This window comes from Ranitomeya imitator, chromosome 3 (assembly GCF_032444005.1).
Source record: "Ranitomeya imitator isolate aRanImi1 chromosome 3, aRanImi1.pri, whole genome shotgun sequence".
Classification (NCBI taxonomy): Eukaryota; Metazoa; Chordata; class Amphibia; order Anura; family Dendrobatidae; genus Ranitomeya; species Ranitomeya imitator.
Window position 1 is genome coordinate 469045047 of NC_091284.1, and position 21268 is coordinate 469066314.

Genomic DNA, 21268 nt, shown 5'->3' on the forward strand with positions numbered 1-21268 from the left:
AATCACCACAGTAAAAACACAGCCCATTCTGACGTCTATATCCCCTCTGTTCCGCTCTAGTCAAAAGCCTATCACATTGCATGGGCTCAGGACTTTGCTTAGAGGACACTGCCATATGGTGCACCACTTTGCGTTCGCGCAGGCACCGATCAATCTGAATGGGCAGAGACATAAATTCGCTCAAACCAACAGGCGTGGGAAACCCCACCATAACATCTTTAAGGGCTTCAGAAAGACCCTTTCTGAAAATTGCTGCCAGAGCCTCCTCATTCCATTTAGTGAGCACAGACCATTTTCTAAATTTCTGGCAGTATAATTCTGCCGCTTCCTGACCCTGACACAGGGCCAACAGTGTTTTCTCAGAATGCTCTACAGAGTTAGGTTCGTCATACAACAATCCGAGCGATTGAAAAAAAATGCATCTACATTAAGCAATGCCGGATTCCCTGGCTCAAGTGAGAATGCCTAGTCCTGAGGGTCGCCACGCAGAAGAGAAATAACTATCTTTACTTGCTGAATGGGATCACCAGAGGAACGGGGTTTCAGAGCAAAAAACAATTTCCAATTATTTTTAAAGTTCAAAAACTTAGATCTATCCCCGTAAAACAAATCCGGAGTAGGAATTCTAGGCTCTAAGGCCGGAATCTGAACCACATAATCTTGAATACTCTTGCAGCAAGCTGATCCACACGAGAAAACAAACCCTGAACATCCATGCCTGCATCCAAATCCCGAATCACCCAGAGATCAAGAGGAAGGAAAAAGACAAAACAAACTAAAGAAAAAAAAATGGCTCAGAACTCTTTTTCTCTTCCTTCTTTTGAGAGGCATTCAGCTCATTTTTGGCCAGTTGTACTGTTATGTTCTGGTGATTAGGAAGCGACATGCGTCTAGCTCTGAGCAAGTGGCAACTATACTGACCGCAGTCCCTAAGCTCAACACAACACTAGAAGCAGCCGTGGAATGCTCCTAACTCGGCCTAGGCATCTCGTCACAGCCTAAGAGCTAACTACCCCTAAAGATAGAAGCAGGAAAACCATCTTGCCTCAGAGAAAATCCCCAAAGGACAGATTAGCCCCCCACAAATAATGACTGTGAGAGGAGAAGGAAATGACATACGTAGTATGAAACAAGATTTAGCACAGGAGGCCACTTCTAGCTAAATAGAAATAGTACAGAACAGAACGCTGTGCGGTCAGTAAAAAAAACTAGAAAAAGTCCACCGCAGGGAAATGCAAAAATCTCCACACCTGACTAAAGGTGTGGAGGGCAAACTCTGCTGCCCAGAGCTTCCAGCTTAACTAAATAGATCCATACTGAAAAGCTGGACAAATGAACAAAAACAAAGAAAGTGCTGAACAACAAGTCCACAACAAGAGAACCGCAAAAGGACAAGCAAGGACTTAGCTTTGATGAACTGGTCAGAGTGTCAGGAAAGTCCTAAGAGCAATGACTCCAGGCAGGAACAATTGACAACTGGCCTTGAATGAGGGATAAGGCCAGACTAATATAGCCGAGCCAGAAAGACGTCAGTGAAAACAGCTGCTGAAGCTAAATCCAAGAAGCAGCCATACCACTCAAAACCACAGGAGGGAGCCAAAGAGCAGAACTCACAAAAATGCCACTAACAACCACCGGAGGGAGCCCAAGAGCAGAATTCACAACAATAATCCTTTTCCCATCTGATGACACGGGACTTCTACTAATACTCTTTTGGAAAGGAGATTTATTATTTCCTGCTCCAAAAACTGTTGTTGAGATTGAGACATTAAAGAAGTCAACAGGAATGAGTCTGGAGGGACTCGGGCAAATTTTAATTTTAGGCCTGAAGTTATGAGGCTAATTGCCCAAGAGTTGGAGGTTACTATACACCATTGTATGGAGAAAATAGACAATCTACCACCTACTGGTAGATCTGTCCTTACGTGGTTTGTCTTCCATTTTAAATGGGCGTTTTCCAAAAAAAAGAACCTTTTTGTTTGGTATCTTTATTGGCCCCAGCGGTCCTGGTTTCTAAAATCCTTTCTCTTATTAAAAACGGGCTTCTGGAATGCTCTCCTATAAGATGGAAAATAATTATTAGGGAACCCCTTTTTCCTCTCACCCGCTTTGGACAGGATTTCATCTAGTTTTGTACCAAACAGGTACTCACCCTGGCATGGAAGACCACATAGCTTTGATTTTGTTTGGGCGTCTCCTTTCCAACCCTTTAGCCAAAGGGCTAGACGTGTCACGTTGGTTAGGCCCGCTGATTTGGCTGCTAACCGAATAGAGTCAGCAGATGAATCCGCCAGAAATGCTGTAGCGCCTCTGATCAGGGGTAAAGAAGAGATTAACTTATCTCTGGAGAGGCCTTTAAGACCTTCTTCTAGCCAGACTAACATGGACCGGTTTAAATGCCCCTATACATGATTCCCATGCCCTTTTTAACAGAGAGTCGGCTTTGCGATCCAGTGGGTCTTGTAGGGATCCAGAATCCTCTACTGGAAGTAAGGATTTTCTGGATGTGGATGCTACTGCCGCGTCTACTTTCGGGGCTTTAGCCCAAGTAGACATGCCCTCGTCCTCAAAGGGATAACGCCTCTTCGATGATGAAGGCAACCCTTTTTGCCCTTAGCTCTCCGATTCTTTTTTAACTAAATTTTAGATTGCTGTTATTACTGGAAAGGTTGGTCTTTTCCTTTCTGACAATCCTGCGAACATTACATCCTGTGGTGTTTTGGGGTCTTTGGAGTCCTTAATACCCATGGTGTCACAGACAGAGTTAACAAGATTATCAATGCTTTCTGTTGGAAAGCACGTATCTTGTTCACCTTCTGAGGAAATACATTCCTGGGAAATATCCGTATCTCTATCTTCATTATCAGTAGAACAGTCTGATTTTGGTGAATTATATTTCCTGTTTTTGCCTTCAGGGATACTCTCTGAACTACATAAGGCCCGCAATTCGTCCCTGATCATTTGTCTGATGTCATCTGATCTTACTGAGGATTCCTCATGTAAGGTGGTTTCAATACAAGTGTAACACATTCTCTTTGTATGACTATCTGGGAGGGGCTGGGTACATAAAGCACATTGTTTGTGTTTTGATTTTTCGGTTCCTTTTGGCTAAGGCTCATAGAAAAAAGAAGGAGCAACAATCAGCTTAATAGGGTGGGATACACACTCACCCAAGTGAAGCTATCAATCAAGGTATCGGCTGGAGAGGAGGAGATGGAGGTACAGGCTGAGAGGTGGATTGGTTGGATCATTTCTACTTAGTGCTTCTTGTGGAGGATCTGCTCTGTTTGGATCGTTCGCTGCTTGTACGGCTGCGAGGTGCATTGGCTGTGTCTTCTAACAAAAAAGGCACTGCTGAGTCCTGAGTAGAGATGAGCGGTGTTCGAGTCGAACTGTTCGCCAATCTCAAATTCGAGCTGTTTTAAGCGGTGTTTGAGTCATTCGACGAACCCAAACAATTTGCTAAAAATTCGGCTGTTCGAGTTTCTGTTAGATAATTGTTCGTTCAGTAAAATCCTTGCTTGATTTGCACATTAAAACTGTTTATCATTGTTAATAGACTGTTTCAGTGTATAGTGGGCGGGGGATAGATCTGTGCTGAAATAACGCCAATTTCCTTTTTTTTTTCTTTCCCGCATTTACAGTGGGGCGGTGCAGTCTCTCAGCCTATCAGCAGTGCGCACACACACAGCAATGTGCATGTGATGCACACAAGCAAGGGCATGTGTCATTGGCTGTGTATATCACATGTCCTTGCCCTATAATAACCAGCCATTTGCCCCGTTGCCACCATTTCCTCACTGCTGCAGCTTAGTGTTAGACGGCACCGCTGCTGCTGTGGCCGCTATACAGACAAAGAGTGTTTTTTGGAGCGAATAGTCAGAGAGATACGGTTAGGGAGTCGGGAGGAGTCGGGACTAGTTGTGATATCAGCCCTTTTCAGGGTAGGTTACAGCAGTTCATAGCACTGTTTGCCAGGCACGTCTGTGCCAATGCTGTGCAAGTGTTTGTCACAACATTTGGTGTAATCTAGCTCAGCCAATCCTTTTGGGCTAGTAGCATTGTCTGATAGTCATCTGAGTAGCCCGCCTGTGAAACTAACTACACCGCCTGTGTATCTCTATTTTCACTGCACAAGTATCCTCCTCCACCTCCTCTGCTGACCTCATGGACTGGCGGACTCGAGGTTGACAGTAATTGGGGTCTGCAACCTCGTCATCATCATCCTGTGTGTTCTCACACCCGTCGTCCTCAGAGCCCACCTCTTCCTGCCCCGACCGAAAAGTCAAGTTTTCGTTCCAATCAGGTATCTCAGTCTCATCATCATCTTCCTCATTGTCTCCACCAACAGGAGTTACAGTTTGGGAACGAGGGTCTACATTATGCTCAGAACTTTCTTCATCTGGGCCTGGATCCGACTCACAAAGATTCTGGGCATCAGTGCAGATCATTTCCTCGTCTGGATTCACAGAAGCTCTGGAGCTGACCTCTGATTCCGAGGCTATAGTATGCGTAAACAGCTCTACAGACTCAACCATGTGTGTTACCCCATGCTCAGACGGGCAGCTGGAGACTTGGGAGCTGTGAGGAAGCAAGTGCGATTGGGGTGACAACTCTGAGGACTGGAGTAGTTGTGATGTTGAAGTTGACATGGAGGAGAGCCCACTTGAACGAGCACTTGATATCCATTCAAGCACCTGCTGTTTTTGTGCCTCATCTGGAATTTTTGACGATGCCTTTCCGCCTGGTGGACACAGAGGATTTTCGAGACCTTATGTCCGTCGCAGTGCCCCAGTACCAGATGCCCAGTCGCCACTACTTCTCAAAGAAAGCTGTGCCTGCGCTACACCAGCATGTCGCACACAACATCACCGCTTCCTTGAGAAACTCTGTGTGTGACAGGGTGCATTTCACCACAGACACTTGGACGAGTAGACATTGACTGGTTCGTTACATGTCGGTGACTGGGCACTGGGTAACTATGGCAACATCAGGAGAAGGGGCTGCTGTCCAAGTCTTGCCGTTACCACGAGTTGCTCATCGATCCTCTGTATCTAGAAGTTCCTCCACTGCTTCTGCCTCCTCAACCTCCTCTCGGTCCTCCACCTGCACCCAAAGCCTGTCTGGTAATGCCACCCACGTTGTAACTGCGCAGAAGGAATCCTGCACACCTCCTCACTATCCTGTCACCAGGGCTCAACGGCATCAGGCAGTGTTTACATTGAAATGTCTGGGAAATGTGAGTCACACAGCAGAGGAGTTGTGGTCAGCTCTGGAGACCGAGTTCCATCAATGGTTGTCTCCACTCAACCTGCAGCCAGGGAAGGCTGTGTGCGACAATGCTGCAAACCTGGGTGCGGCCCTTCACCGGGGCAATGTCACACACGTGCCTTGTATGGCTCACGTTTTGAACCTGGTTGTCCAGCAATTTTTATCCCACTATCTTGGACTAGAAGGGCTTGTGCAGAGGGCACGGTCGCTGTGTGCTCACTTCCGCCATTCACATCCCGCAGCTCGACGACTTGCATCTCTACAGAAGTTGTTGGGCCTGCCAGTTCACTGACTGAAATGCGATGTGCCCACATGGTGAAATTCAACTCTGCACGTGTTGCAGTGACTGTGGCAGCACCGACGAGCCCTGGTGCAATACGTTATTACGTATAGCCTGGGCCAATGAGATCAAGAGGTGGGGCAAATCACGCTGCAGGAGTGGTCTCAGATCAGGGACCTATGCACCCTTCTGCACAGTTTTGAAATGGCGACAAAGATGTTTAGTGCTGACGATGCCATTATCAGCATGACTATTCCAGTGGTTTATATGCTGGAGCACACCTTACACAGTGTTTGGAGTCAGGTGGTGGAACAAGAGGAGGAGGAGGAGGAGGATCAGGAGGAGTTGTATGCGGAAGGGATCATATCTCCAAGGTCAAGAAGGTTGGCAGCACCAAGGCGGCTGGCATTGGAGGCTGGGGGAGAGGGGTTACTGAGAGCGCATGGTAGCAGCCAAACTGTTGAGGAAGGTGCAGGAGGCGAGGAAGAAGTGGAGGAAGAACTGACGCTGGGCATGGAAGACTCATCAGATAAGGGAGACCTTGATCAAGTTTCTTTGTGCGAGGTTAGGGGGAGAGGGCAGACGAAGGAAGCATGATTCTCACCTCGCCACCTCCAATCGCCACCACCATCACCTTGCTTCACTACCTGCAACATGACCCTCGGATTGTCAGAATCCGAAGTAATACCGACTACTGGGTTGCCACACTCTTAGATCTCTGGTACAAAAGCAAATTTGGTGAAATAATTCCTGCCATAGAAAGGGATACACCCATGCAGGAGTATCAGCAGAGACTGTTACAGAATCTAACATCTGCATTTCCACAAAACACCAGTGGTGCACATAATCAATCTCTGAGTTCTAACTTGCCAACCGTGGGACTATCGAGTCATCACTCAAACCGTAACAATAACATCGTATCTGGTGGTAACAGCAATTTTTTCCAATCGTTTCAAGATTTTTTTAGACCATTCTTTGCAAGGCCACAGGAGACAAGAAGTCTGACGCACAGCCAACGCCTAGAGAGGATGGTACAAGAGTATCTCCAAGTTAACATTGATGCCATGACTGTGGAACTGGACCCTTGCTCATTTTGGGCTTCCAATTTTGAAAAATGGCCTGAGCTCGCCACTCACGCCTTGGAAATCTTGTCGTGCCCCGCAGCCAGCGTTCTCTCTGAACATGTGTTCAGCACTGCTGGTGGTGTGCTGACAGATAAGGGCACACGGCTGTCCAGTGACAATGTAGACAGACTAACATTCATCAAGATGAACAAATCCTGGATCCGCAAGGACTTTTCTACCCCTGTGTCATCTTGGGGAGACTAAAAGCTTGATGATTTTTGAAAATCACCTCACCAACCGTTTTAAAAAACTCTGGCGAAATTAATGCCACTTAAGTGGTGTCTGTGGCCGAATTTTTTGAAAAAATGGAGACTCTTTTCTTTAGTCCCCTTGCTGAGTTTTACATGACGTTGCCATCGTCAATTCCAGGTGGGTGGGGTCGTCTGCAGAGTTGTTTCCTCATACTATGGCCTGGGATTCAGAGGTCTGCTCCAAAGCTTCAGTGTCTGCTAGTCAGCATAGTAGCCCAGCCACCCACCGCCTGTTTACCTAAGTACTATTATTAACGGCATGTAGCCCAGGAAATCCTTTTGGGCCTAATAGAATTTGGTGCTACTTAGCAGCGTACTTCACCCATGAAGCAAGCTACACCGCCTATTTACCTAAGTACTATTTTTTAACGGCATCTAGCCCAGGAAATTGTTTTGTACCTAATAGCATTTTGTGCTACTCAGCAGAGTACCCCACCCATGAAGCAAGCTACACCCCCTGTTTACCTAACTACTATTTTGTAATGGCATCTAGCCCAGGAAATCCTTATGGGCCTAGTAGAATTTAGTAATACTGAGCAGCGTACCCCACCCATGAAGCAAGCTACACCACCTGTTTACCTAACTACTCATCAACTGCACTCATCAAAGTGACCAACAACCTCCTGACAGCAAAATGTAATGGTGACCACTCTCTGCTCATTCTTCTCGATCTTTCTGCAGCTTTCGACACTGTTGACCACCCTCTCTTACTCTCTAGGCTCCAGTCACTTGGCATTAAGGACACTGCTCTCTCCTGGTTCTCCTCCTATCTTTCTGACCGTTCCTTCAGTGTTCTGTTCTCTGGCTCCACTTCATCTTTTCTTCCTCTCACTGTCGGGGTACCTCAGGGCTCAGTCCTTGGCCCCCTTCTCTTCTCCCTCTACACGGCCCCAATTGGACAGACCATCAGCAGATTTGGCTTTCAATACCATCTTTATGCTGACGACACACAACTATATATGTCATCCCCTGGCCTTACTCCTGCTATACTACAGAACGCCACTGACTGTCTGTCTGCAGTCTCAGACATCATGTCCGCTCTCTATCTGAAACTCAACCTCTCCAAAACTGAACTTCTTCTGCTCCCATCATCTACTAACCTCCCTAAACCCGACGTTTCCCTCTCCGTGGGTGGCATCATAATAACACCCCGGCTGCAGGTGCACTGTCTGGGTGTTATGTTTTACTCCGATCTCTCGTTCACATCCCATATACAATCTCTTGCCCGCTCATGCCACTTACACCTAAAGAACGTCTCTAGAATCCGCCCTTTTCTCACCATAGAAACAACAAAAACCCTCACTGTCGCCCTGATCAACTCCCACCTGGACTACTGCAACGCTCTATTAATTGGCCTCCCCCTCACTCAACTTTCCCCTCTCCAGTCAATCCTTAATGCAGCAGCCAGGGTCGTCTATCTAGCTAATCGTTACTCAGATGCATCCGCTCTTCGCCAATCATTACACTGGCTGCCCTGTTATGACCTGGTGGTTAGGACAATAATGGACCTGGTGGTTAAGAGCACACGGAATGACCTGATAGTTACTAATAATACAGGACAAGCTCTGAGACGTGGGAACTCTGCTGACCGCAATCCCTAATCCTATCACACACACTAGAAATAGCCGTGGATTGCTCCTAACGCTCCCTATGCAACTCGTCACAGCCTAAGGAACTAGCTAGCCCTAGAGATAGAAAAATAAAGCCTACCTTGCCTCAGAGAAATTCCTCAAAGGAAAAGGCAGCCCCCCACATATAATGACTGTGAGTAAAGATGGAAATTACAAACACAGAGATGAAATAGATTTAGCAAAGTGAGGCCCGACTTACTGAACAGACAGAGGATAGGAAAGGTAACTTTGCGGTCAGCACAAAAACTACAAAAAGACCACGAAGAGGGCGCAAAAAGACCCTCCGCACCGACTCACGGTGCGGAGGCGCTCCCTCTGCGTCCCAGAGCTTCCAGCAAGCAAGACAAAAATCAAAATAGCAAGCTGGACAGAAAAAATAGCAAACCAGAGAAAAACAAGCAGGAACTTAGCTTCTGCTGGGAAGAGAGGTCACAAGAACGATCCAGGAGCGAACTAGACCAATACTTGAACATTGACAGGTGGCATGGAGCAATGATCTAAGTGGAGTTAAATAGAGCAGCCAGCTAACGAATTAACCTCGTCACCTGTGGAAGGAACCTCAGAAGCCGCAGCCCCACTCACAACCACCAGAGGAAGCCCATGGACAGAACCTGCCGAAGTACCATTCATGACCACAGGAGGGAGCTTGACAACAGAATTCACAACAGTACCCCCCCTTGAGGAGGGGTCACCGAACCCTCACCAGAGCCCCCAGGCCGACCAGGACGAGCCAAATGAAAGGCACGAACCAGATCGGCAGCATGAACATCAGAGGCAAAGACCCAGGAATTATCTTCCTGACCATAACCCTTCCACTTGACCAGGTACTGGAGTTTCCGTCTCGAAATACGAGAATCCAAAATCTTCTCCACCACATACTCCAACTCCCCCTCAACCAACACCGGGGCAGGAGGATCAACGGATGGAACCACAGGCGCCAAGTATCTCCGCAACAAAGACCTATGGAATACATTATGGATGGCAAAAGAAGCTGGATGGGTCAAACGAAATGACACAGGATTGAGAACCTCAGAAATCTTATACGGACCAATGAAACGAGGCTTAAACTTAGGAGAGGGAACCTTCATAGGAACATAACGAGACGACAACCAAACCAAATCCCCAACACGAAGTCGGGGACCCACACAGCGCCGGCGGTTAGCGAAACGTTGAGCCTTCTCCTGGGACAATGTCAAATTGTCCACCACATGAGTCCAAATCTGCTGCAACCTATCCACCACAGTATCTACACCAGGACACTCCGAAGACTCAACCTGCCCTGAAGAGAAACGAGGATGGAAACCAGAATTGCAGAAAAACGGCGAAACCAAAGTAGCCGAGCTGGCCCAATTATTAAGGGCGAACTCAGCCAAAGGCAAAAAGGACACCCAATCATCCTGATCAGCAGAAACAAAGCATCTCAGATATGTTTCCAAAGTCTGATTAGTTCGTTCGGTTTGGCCATTTGTCTGAGGATGGAAAGCCGAGGAAAAAGACAAATCAATACCCATCCTAGCACAAAAGGATCGCCAAAACCTCGAAACAAACTGGGAACCTCTGTCCGAAACGATGTTCTCCGGAATGCCATGTAAACGAACCGCATGCTGGAAAAACAATGGCACCAAATCAGAAGAGGAAGGCAATTTAGACAAGGGTACCAAATGGACCATCTTAGAGAAGCGATCACAAACCACACAAATGACCGACATCTTTTGAGAGACAGGGAGATCCGAAATAAAATCCATAGAAATATGCGTCCAGGGCCTCTTCGGGACCGGCAAGGGCAAAAGCAATCCACTGGCACGAGAACAGCAGGGCTTAGCCCGAGCACAAGTCCCACAGGACTGCACAAAAGAACGCACATCCCGCGACAAAGACGGCCACCAAAAGGATCTAGCCACCAAATCTCTGGTACCAAAGATTCCAGGATGACCAGCCAACACCGAACAATGAACCTCAGAGATAACTCTACTAGTCCATTTATCAGGGACAAACAGTTTCTCCGCTGGGCAACGGTCAGGTCTATCAGCCTGAAATTTTTGCAGCACCCGCCGCAAATCAGGGGAGATGGCAGACAAAATTACCCCCTCCTTGAGAATACCCACCGGCTCAGGAACACCCGGAGAGTCGGGCACAAAACTCCTTGACAGGGCATCAGCCTTCACATTCTTAGAGCCCGGATGGTACGAAACCACAAAATCAAAACGGGAGAAAAATAGCGACCAACGAGCCTGTCTAGGATTCAACCGTTTGGCAGACTCGAGATAAGTCAAATTCTTGTGATCCGTCAAGACCACCATGCGATGCGTGGCTCCTTCAAGCCAATGACGCCACTCCTCGAATGCCCACTTCATGGCCAACAACTCTCGATTGCCAACATCATAATTGCGCTCAGCAGGCGAAAACTTTCTAGAAAAGAAGGCACATGGTTTCATCACCGAGCCATCAGAACTTCTTTGCGACAAAACAGCCCCTGCTCCAATCTCAGAAGCATCAACCTCGACCTGAAACGGGAGCAAAACATCTGGCTGGCACAACACAGGGGCAGAAGAAAAACGACGCTTCAACTCCTGAAAAGCTTCCACAGCCGCAGAAGACCAATTGACCACATCAGCACCCTTCTTGGTCAAATCAGTCAACTGTTTAGCAACACTAGAAAAATTACTGATGAAGCGACGATAAAAATTAGCAAAGCCCAGGAACTTTTGCAGACTCTTCACAGATGTCGGCTGAGTCCAATCATGAATGGTCTGGACTTTAACAGGGTCCATCTCGATAGTAGAAGGGGAAAAAATGAAACCCAAAAATGAAACCTTCTGAACTCCAAAGAGACACTTTGACCCCTTCACAAACAAAGAATTCGCACGAAGGACCTGGAACACCATTCTGACCTGCTTCACGTGAGACTCCCAATCATCCGAGAAGACCAAAATATCATCCAAATATACAATCAGGAATTTATCCAGGTACTCTCGGAAGATGTCATGCATAAAAGACTGAAATACTGATGGAGCATTGGAAAGCCCGAATGGCATAACCAGGTACTCAAAATGGCCCTCGGGCATATTAAATGCTGTTTTCCATTCATCGCCCTGTTTAATACGCACAAGATTATACGCACCACGAAGATCTATCTTGGTGAACCAACTAGCCCCCTTAATCCGAGCAAATAAATCAGACAGCAGCGGCAAAGGGTACTGAAATTTGACTGTGATCTTATTAAGAAGGCGGTAATCAATACAAGGTCTCAAAGAACCATCCTTCTTGGCCACAAAAAAGAACCCCGCTCCCAATGGTGACGACGACGGGCGAATATGACCCTTCTCCAAGGATTCCTTAATATAACTCCGCATAGCGGCGTGTTCTGGCACAGATAAATTGAACAGTCGACCCTTAGGAAACTTACTACCAGGAATCAAATTGATAGCACAATCGCAATCCCTATGAGGAGGTAGGGCACTGGATTTGGGCTCATCAAATACATCCCGGTAATCCGACAAAAACTCCGGGACTTCAGAAGGGGTGGATGACGAAATAGACAAAAATGGAACATCACCATGTACCCCCTGACAACCCCAGCTGGACAGAGACATAGATTTCCAATCCAATACTGGATTATGGACCTGTAGCCATGGCAACCCCAAAATGACCACATCATGCAGATTATGCAACACCAAAAAGCGAATATCCTCCTGATGTGCAGGAGCCATGCACATGGTCAATTGGGTCCAGTACTGAGGCTTATTCTTGGCCAAAGGCGTAGCATCAATTCCTCTCAATGGAATAGGATACTGTTGTGAATTCTGTGGCAGAGCTCCCTCTTGTGGTCACAAGTGGTACTTCGGCTGATTCTCTCTGTGATCTTCCATTGGTGGAGAAAAGTGGTACTGCGGCTTCTGAGTTTCCTTCCTCAGGTGATATGGTGAAGTCGTTAGGTGCTACCCTATTTAACTCCACCTGGTGCTTGGATCCTTGCTTCCAGTCAATGTTCTAGTGTTGGACCTGTTTCCTCCTGGAGTGTTCCTGTGGCCTGCTGATCTGCATAGCTAAGTTCCTCTTTGCTATTTGTTTGCTGTTTTTTCTATTCCAGCTTGTCAATTTGTTTTTTCTGCTAGCTGGAAGCTCTGGGACGCAGAGGGTGTACCTCCGTGCCGTTAGTTCGGTATGGAGGGTCTTTTTGCCCCCTTTGCGTGGATTTTGTAGGGTTTTGTGTTGACCGCAAAGTTGCCTTTTCTATCCTCGCTCTGTTCAGGAAGTTGGGCCTCACTTTGCTAAATCTATTTCATCTCTACGTTTGTCTTTTCATCTTAACTCACAGTCATTATATGTGGGGGCTGCCTTTTCCTTTGGGGTATTTCTCTGAGGCAAGGTAGGCTTATTTTCCATCTTCAGGCTAGCTAGTTTCTCAGGCCGTGCCGAGTTGCATAGGCAGCGTTAGGCGCAATCCACGGCTGCCTCTAGTTGTGTTGGAGAGGATTAGGGATTGCGGTCAACAGAGTTCCCACGTCTCAGAGCTCGTTCTTATTTTTTGGGTTATTGCCAGGTCACTGTATGTGCACTGACCTCTATGTCAATTGTGGTACTGAATTACCAGCCATAACAGTACTGGAAGCCGAAAGTACTAATGATTCTCAATAGAGGGAAAAAAGAAGTTCTGAGACCATTTTTTTTTCTTTGCACTGTGTTTTGCCTTTTTTTTCCCCTAGACATTTGGGTGGTTCAGGACACAGGTGTAGCAATGGACATTAAAGGTCTGTCATCATGTGTGGATCAGCTCATGGCAAGAGTACAAAGTATTCAAGACTTTGTGGTTCAGAATTCTATGTTAGAACCGAGAATTCCTATTCCTGATTTGTTTTTTGGAGATAGAACCAAATTTCTGAGTTTCAAAAATAATTGCAAACTATTTCTGGCTTTGAAACCTCGTTCCTCTGGTGACCCAGGTCAACAAGTTAGGATCGTTATTTCTTTTTTGCGTGGCGACCCTCAGGACTGGGCATTTTCTCTTGCGTCAGGAGATCCTGCATTAAGTAATATCGATGCGTTTTTCCTGGCGCTCGGATTGCTGTACGATGAGCCTAATTCTGTGGATCAGGCAGAGAAGAATTTGCTGGCTCTGTGTCAGGGTCAGGATGAAATAGAGGTATACTGTCAGAAATTTAGAAAGTGGTCCGTACTCACTCAGTGGAATGAAGGTGCGCTCGCAGCTATTTTCAGAAAAGGTCTCTCTGAAGCCCTTAAGGATGTCATGGTGGGATTTCCTATGCCTGCTGGTCTGAATGAGTCTATGTCTTTGGCCATTCAGATCGGTCGACGCTTGCGCGAGCGTAAATCTGTGCACCATTTGGCGGTAGTACCTGAGCTTAGACCTGAGCCTATGCAGTGCGATAGGACTTTGACCAGAGTTGAACGGCAAGAGCACAGACGTCTGAATGGGTTGTGTTTCTACTGTGGTGATTCCACTCATGCTATCTCTGATTGTCCTAAGCGCACTAAGCGGTTCGCTAGGTCTGCCACCATTGGTACGGTACAGTCAAAATTTCTTCTGTCTGTTACCTTGATCTGCTCTTTGTCATCGTATTCTGTCATGGCATTTGTGGACTCAGGCGCTGCTCTGAATTTGATGGACTTGGAGTATGCTAGGCGTTGTGGGTTTTTCTTGGAGCCCTTGCAGTGTCCTATTCCATTGAGAGGAATTGATGCTACGCCTTTGGCCAAGAATAAGCCTCAGTACTGGACCCAGCTGACCATGTGCATGGCTCCTGCACATCAGGAGGTTATTCGCTTTCTGGTGTTGCATAATCTGCATGATGTGGTCGTGTTGGGGTTGCCATGGCTACAAGTCCATAATCCAGTATTAGATTGGAAATCCATGTCTGTGTCCAGCTGGGGTTGTCAGGGGGTACATGGTGATGTCCCATTTCTGACTATTTCGTCATCCACCCCTTCCGAGGTTCCTGAGTTTTTGTCTGATTACCGGGATCTATTTGATGAGCCCAAGTCCGATACCCTACCTCCGCATAGGGATTGTGATTGTGCTATCGATTTGATTCCTGGTAGTAAATTCCCAAAAGGTCGACTGTTTAATTTATCTGTGCCTGAGCACGCCGCTATGCGGAGTTATGTGAAGGAGTCTTTGGAGAAGGGGCATATTCGCCCGTCATCGTCGCCATTGGGAGCAGTGTTCTTTTTTGTAGCCAAGAAGGATGGTTCACTGAGACCTTGTATAGATTACCGCCTTCTGAATAAGATCACGGTTAAATTTCAGTACCCCTTGCCATTGTTTTCTGATTTGTTTGCTCGGATTAAGGGGGCTAGTTGGTTCACCAAGATAGATCTTCGTGGTGCGTATAATCTTGTGCATATTAAGCGAGGCGATGAGTGGAAAACTGCATTTAATACGCCCGAGGGCCATTTTGAGTATCTAGTAATGCCATTCGGACTTGCCAATGCTCCATCAGTGTTTCAGTCCTTTATGCATGACATCTTCCGAGAGTACCTGGATAAATTCCTGATTGTGTACTTAGATGACATTTTGATCTTCTCGGATGATTGGGAGTCTCATGTGAAGCAGGTCAGAACGGTGTTTCAGGTCCTGCGTGCTAATTCTTTGCTTGTAAAGGGATCAAAGTGTCTCTTTGGTGTTCAGAAAGTTTCATTTTTGGGGTTCATTTTTTCCCCTTCTACTATCGAGATGGACCCTGTTAAGGTCCAAGCCATCCATAATTGGACTCAGCCGACATCTCTGAAAAGTCTGCAAAAGTTCCTGGGCTTTGCTAATTTTTATCGTCGCTTCATCTGCAATTTTTCTAGTATTGCTAAACCATTGACCGATTTGACCAAGAAAGGTGCTGATGTGGTCAATTGGTCTTCTGCTGCTGTGGAAGCTTTTCAAGAGTTGAAGCGTGGTTTTTCTTCTGCCCCTGTGTTGTGTCAGCCAGATGTTTCGCTTCCGTTCCAGGTCGAGGTTGATGCTTCTGAGATTGGAGCAGGGGCTGTTTTGTCGCAGAGAAGTTCTGATTGCTCGGTGATGAAACCATGTGCCTTCTTTTCCAGGAAGTTTTCACCTGCTGAGCGAAATTATGATGTGGGCAATCGAGAGTTGCTGGCCATGAAGTGGGCATTCGAGGAGTGGCGTCATTGGCTTGAAGGAGCTAAGCATCGCGTGGTGGTCTTGACTGATCATAAGAACTTGACTTTTCTCGAGTCCGCCAAGCGGTTGAATCCTAGACAAGCTCGTTGGTCGTTGTTTTTTGCCCGTTTTGACTTTGTTATTTCATACCTTCCGGGCTCTAAAAATGTGAAGGCGGATGCTCTGTCTAGGAGTTTTGTGCCCGACTCTCCGGGTGTATCTGAGCCGGCGGGTATCCTCAAAGAGGGAGTAATTGTGTCTGCCATCTCCCCTGATTTGCGGCGGGTGCTGCAGAAATTTCAGGCTAATAAACCTGATCGTTGCCCAGCGGAGAGACTGTTTGTCCCTGATAGGTGGACGAATAAAGTCATCTCTGAGGTTCATTGTTCGGTGTTGGCTGGTCATCCTGGAATCTTTGGTACCAGAGAGTTAGTGGCTAGATCCTTTTGGTGGCCATCTCTGTCGCGGGATGTGCGTACTTTTGTGCAGTCCTGTGGGATTTGTGCTCGGGCTAAGCCCTGCTGTTCTCGTGCCAGTGGGTTGCTTTTACCCTTGCCGGTCCCGAAGAGGCCTTGGACACATATCTCTATGGATTTTATTTCAGATCTTCCCGTCTCTCAAAAGATGTCAGTCATTTGGGTGGTCTGTGATCGCTTCTCTAAGATGGTCCATTTGGTACCCTTGTCTAAATTGCCTTCCTCCTCTGATTTGGTGCCATTGTTTTTCCAGCATGTGGTTCGTTTACATGGCATTCCAGAGAATATCGTTTCTGACAGAGGTTCCCAGTTTGTTTCGAGGTTTTGGCGAGCCTTTTGTGGTAGGATGGGCATTGACTTGTCTTTTTCCTCGGCTTTCCATCCTCAGACTAATGGCCAGACCAAACGAACCAATCAGACCTTGGAGACATATCTGAGATGCTTTGTTTCTGCTGATCAGGATGACTGGGTGTCCTTTTTGCCTTTGGCTGAGTTCGCCCTTAATAATTGGGCCAGCTCGGCTACCTTGGTTTCACCGTTTTTCTGCAACTCTGGGTTCCATCCTCGTTTCTCTTCAGGGCAGGTTGAGTCTTCGGACTGTCCTGGTGTGGATACTGTGGTGGACAGGTTGCAGCAGATTTGGACTCATGTAGTGGACAATTTGACCTTGTCCCAGGAGAAGGCTCAACGTTTCGCTAATCGCAGACGCTGTGTGGGTCCCCGACTTCGGGTTGGGGACTTGGTTTGGTTATCTTCTCGTCATATTCCTATGAAGGTCTCCTCTCCTAAGTTTAAACCTCGTTTTATTGGTCCGTACAGGATTTCTGAGGTCCTTAATCCTGTGTCTTTTCGTCTGACCCTTCCGGATTCTTTTTCCATACATAACGTATTCCATAGGTCATTGTTGCGGAGATACGTGGCACCCGTGGTTCCATCTGTTGATCCTCCTGCCGCGGTTTTGGTGGAGGGTGAGTTGGAGTATATTGTGGAGAAGATTTTGGATTCTCGTGTTTCTAGACGGAAACTCCAGTATCTGGTTAAGTGGAAGGGTTATGCTCAGGAAAATAATTCCTGGGTCTTTGCCTCTGATGTCCATGCTCCCGATCTTGTTCATGCCTTTCATATGGCTCATCCTGGTCATCCTGGGAGCTCTGGTGAGGGTTCGGTGACCCCTCCTCAAGGGGGGGTACTGTTGTGAATTCTGTGGCAGAGCTCCCTCTTGTGGTCACAAGTGGTACTTCGGCTGATTCTCTCTGTGATCTTCCGTTGGTGGAGAAAAGTGGTACTGCGGCTTCTGAGTTTCCTTCCTCAGGTGATATGGTGAAGTCGTTAGGTGCTACCCTGTCATGATCCCAATGGCAGGGGATCACAAAAAGGACAAGCACAGATACAAACAAGCTCTAGGGCGATGGAACCTGAGCTGACCGCGACCCTGAACCTAACACACAAATAAAAGTAGCCGGGGAACGTGCCTACGATGATCCTAGACGTCTCGCTCCAGCCGAAGATCTAACTTCCCCTATCAGAAGAAACACAGACCTCTCTTGCCTCCAGAGAAATACCCCACAGCAAATAGCAGCCCCCCACATATAATGACGGTGAAATGAGAGGAAAGCACATACGTAGTATGAAAACAGTTTCAGCAAAATGAGGCCCGCTAAAGCTAGATAGCAGAGGATACAAAAGTGAACTGCGCGGTCAGCGAAAAACCCTTCAAAAAAACCATCCTGAAATTACTTGAACTCATGTGCCAACTCATGGTACATGAAAAGCAATTTCAGCCCACTAGAGCAACCAGCAGCAGAGAATCAAATATCTGCAGGCTGGACTAAAAACCAAATTAAGCAAAACACAAAACAGGAAAATCCAAACTTAGCTTGTCCAGAAGGTTCTAGGAGCAGGGAGCAGAGGTAACAAGACACACTGGATACATTGATAACCGGCGAGGAAATGCCAGCAAAGCCAGGTTAAATAGGAAACTCCCATATGCTGATGGAACAGGTGGAACCCAGAAACCCAGGAAAGACAAGTCACCCAGTACCATCAGTAACCACCAGAGGGAGCCCAAAAACAGAACTCACAACAGTACCCCCCCCTTGAGGAGGGGTCACCGAACCCTCACGAGAACCACCAGGGCGACCAGGATGAGCCCTATGAAAAGCGCGAACCAAATCATCAGCATGAACATCCGAGGCAACCACCCAAGAATTATCCTCCTGACCATAACCCTTCCACTTGACCAAATACTGGAGTTTCCGTCTGGAAACACGAGAATCCAAGATCTTCTCCACAACATACTCCAATTCTCCCTCCACCAGCACTGGAGCAGGAGGCTCAAGAGAAGGAACAACAGGTACCTCATACTTCCGCAACAACGACCGATGAAACACATTATGAATAGCAAACGATGCCGGGAGATCCAAACGAAACGACACAGGGTTAAGAATTTCCAAGATCCTATAGGGACCGATGAACCGAGGCTTGAACTTAGGAGAAGAGACCTTCATAGGAACAAAACGAGAAGACAACCACACCAAGTCACCAACAAGAAGTCGAGGACCCACGCGGCGACGGCGATTAGCAAACTGCTGAGCCTTCTCCTGGGACAACTTCAAATTGTCCACCACATGACTCCAAATCCGATGCAACCTATCCACCACCATGTCCACTCCAGGACAATCAGAAGGTTCCACCTGACCAGAGGAAAAACGAGGATGAAACCCCGAATTACAAAAGAAAGGAGAAACCAAGGTAGCAGAACTAGCCCGATTATTAAGCGCAAACTCGGCCAGCGGCAAAAAGGTAACCCAGTCATCCTGATCAGCAGAAACAAAACTCCTTAAATAAGTTTCCAAGGTCTGATTAGTTCGTTCAGTCTGGCCATTCGTCTGAGGATGGAATGCAGACGAAAAGGACAAATCAATGCCCATCTTAGCACAGAAAGTCCGCCAAAATCTAGACACAAACTGGGATCCCCTGTCAGAAACGATGTTCTCAGGAATCCCATGCAAACGAACCACATTCTGAAAAAACAGAGGGACCAACTCAGAGGAGGAAGGCAACTTAGGCAAGGGTACCAGATGAACCATTTTAGAAAAGCGATCACACACAACCCAGATGACGGACATTTTTTGAGAGACAGGGAGATCCGAAATAAAGTCCATGGAAATGTGCGTCCAAGGCCTCTTCGGGATAGGCAAAGGTGACAACAATCCACTGGCCCGAGAACAGCAAGGCTTAGCCCGAGCACAAACCTCACAAGACTGCACAAAAGAACGCACATCCCTCGACAAGGAAGGCCACCAAAAAGACCTGGCCACCAAGTCTCTAGTACCAAATATTCCAGGATGACCTGCCAACGCAGAAGAATGGACCTCGGAGATGACTCTACTGGTCCAATTATCCGGAACAAACAGTCTCTCAGGCGGACAACGATCAGGTTTAGCCACCTGAAACTCCTGCAAAGCACGTCGCAAGTCTGGGGAGACAGCAGACAAAATCACCCCATCCCTAAGGATACCAGAGGGCTCAGAATTTCCAAGGGAGTCAGGCACAAAACTCCTAGAAAGAGCATCCGCCTTCACATTCTTTGAACCTGGCAGGTATGAAACCACAAAATTGAAACGAGAGAAAAACAGTGACCAACGAGCCTGTCTAGGATTCAGACGCCTGGCAGACTCAAGGTAAATCAAATTTTTGTGATCAGTCAAGACCACCACACGATGTCTAGCACCCTCTAGCCAATGACGCCACTCCTCAAATGCCCACTTCATGGCCAAAAGTTCCCGATTACCAACATCATAATTCCGCTCAGCCGGCGAAAACTTTCTAGAAAAAAACGCGCATGGCTTCATCACTGAGCCATCGGAGCTTCTCTGTGACAAAACCGCCCCCGCTCCAATCTCGGAAGCATCAACCTCAACCTGAAAAGGGAGCGAAACATCTGGCTGACGCAACACAGGAGCAGAAGAAAACCGGCGCTTAAGTTCCTGAAAGGCCTCCACAGCCGCAGGAGACCAATTAGCAACATCAGCACCCTTCTTAGTCAAATCCGTCAAAGGCTTAACAACACTAGAAAAATTAGTTATAAAACGACGATAGAAATTAGCAAAGCCCAAGAACTTTTGTAGACTCTTAAGAGATGTAGGCTGCGTCCAGTCACAAATAGCCTGAACCTTGACGGGATCCATCTCAATAGTAGAAAGGGAAAAAATATACCCCAAGAAAGAAATCTTCTGGACTCCAAGGAGACACTTTGAGCCTTTTACAAACAAGGAATTGGCCCGCAGGACCTGAAACACCTTCCTGACCTGCTGAACATGAGACTCCCAGTCATCAGAAAAAACCAAAATATCATCCAAATACACAATCATAAATTTATCCAGATATTCACGGAAAATATCGTGCATAAAGGACTGGAAGACTGAAGGAGCATTAGAAAGTCCAAAAGGCATTACCAAATACTCAAAATGGCCCTCAGGCGTATTAAATGCGGTTTTCCACTCATCACCTTGCTTTATTCGTATAAGATTATACGCACCCCGAAGATCAATCTTAGTGAACCATTTAGCCCCCTTAATGCGAGCAAACAAATCAGTCAACAATGGCAAAGGATACTGATATTTTACGGTAATCTTATTCAAAAGACGATAATCTATACAAGGCCTCAAGGAACCATCTTTCTTGGCCACGAAAAAAAAACCTGCTCCCAAAGGGGACAAAGATGGACGGATATGTCCCTTTTCCAAGGACTCCTTAACATAATCCCGCATAGCAGTATGCTCTGGCACTGACAGATTGAACAAACGACCTTTAGGAAATTTACTGCCCGGAATTAAATTTATAGCACAATCGCAATCCCTGTGAGGAGGAAGCGAACTGAGCTTAGGCTCCTCAAAAACATCCCGATAGTCAGACAAAAACACAGGAATCTCAGAAGGAGTAGATGAAGCGATAGAAATCGGAGGTGCATCATCATGAACCCCCTGACAACCCCAGCTTAACACAGACACCGATTTCCAGTCAAGGACTGGATTATGAGTTTGTAACCATGGCAGACCAAGTACTAGAACATCATGCAAATTATACAGTACCAGGAAGCGA